Below are 1,014 nucleotides of genomic sequence, written 5' to 3' on the forward strand. Positions count from 1 at the left end.
CATCCCTAATCCCTTCTCCTCCAAACTTCATCGCTTCGTTCTCCATCCCATCTTCTCCCATCGCCTTGTTTCTTTTTAACCTATTTATTGCTTCATCCACTTATTTCTTGTTATCTCGTTCCCTTCCTCCATTTCTCCTCGGACTATCCTACACTTTTCCCCTTTAATCTTATTTTGCTCTTCCCCTAATAGACCCTTAAAATAATCCGTCCATTCCTCCATTTCTATTTCTTCGTTATCACCCTTCCTTTCCCCTCTGTCCCTATTTATCACATCACACACCCTACCTTCTTTGATGGCTTTTTCTACATCTGCTTTAAATTCTTCCTTTACCCTCTGTCTTTTTATTTCCAGCATCTTCTCATGTTCTTTTTTCCTCCTGTTATACTCCTCCTTCTCCATTTCCCCTCTTCTCCATTTGCTCACACACTCTTTTATTCTCTCTTTACTCTCCCAGCATTCCTCGTCCCACCAGCCTCTCTTTCCCCCTACTCTTTCTTCATTAGTACCCAGCTCATCCTTTACCTTTTCAATGGACCCCTTCAACCTTTCAACTATCGAGTCTATTCCTCCTCTTTTTCATACCTAACCTTCTCCTTTTCCATCTTTTGTTTAAACTCGATTAATTTATCTACCCCCAGATTCCCATTTTCGTGTTTCGTTCGCACCCTTTTTCCTTTCTCCCTCTGTCGCGCTTACTGACGCCTCTTCTTAGTGTAACTATGAACGGGAAGTGCTCGGACCCTATCTCATTCCCTACCTTCATACTCTCTATCATATGCCGCATTCTTTCTTCAGCCAGGATGTAGTCTATTACTGTTGCTCCCTTTCCTATGAATGTGATCTCCCCTTCCTCATCTCCTTTCATATTGCCATTGCATATAAACCATCCTGTTTCTCCTATAATATCTAGTAACTACCTCCCCGCCCTTTGCGTCTCTCTATGTTTGGAATTCCTTATAAATGCTTCCTTTTCTTCACCCCATAACCCTCCCCCTTGTTCGCCAGTCCATG

Source organism: Belonocnema kinseyi, chromosome 4 (genome assembly GCF_010883055.1).
Source record: "Belonocnema kinseyi isolate 2016_QV_RU_SX_M_011 chromosome 4, B_treatae_v1, whole genome shotgun sequence".
Lineage (NCBI taxonomy): Eukaryota > Metazoa > Arthropoda > Insecta > Hymenoptera > Cynipidae > Belonocnema > Belonocnema kinseyi.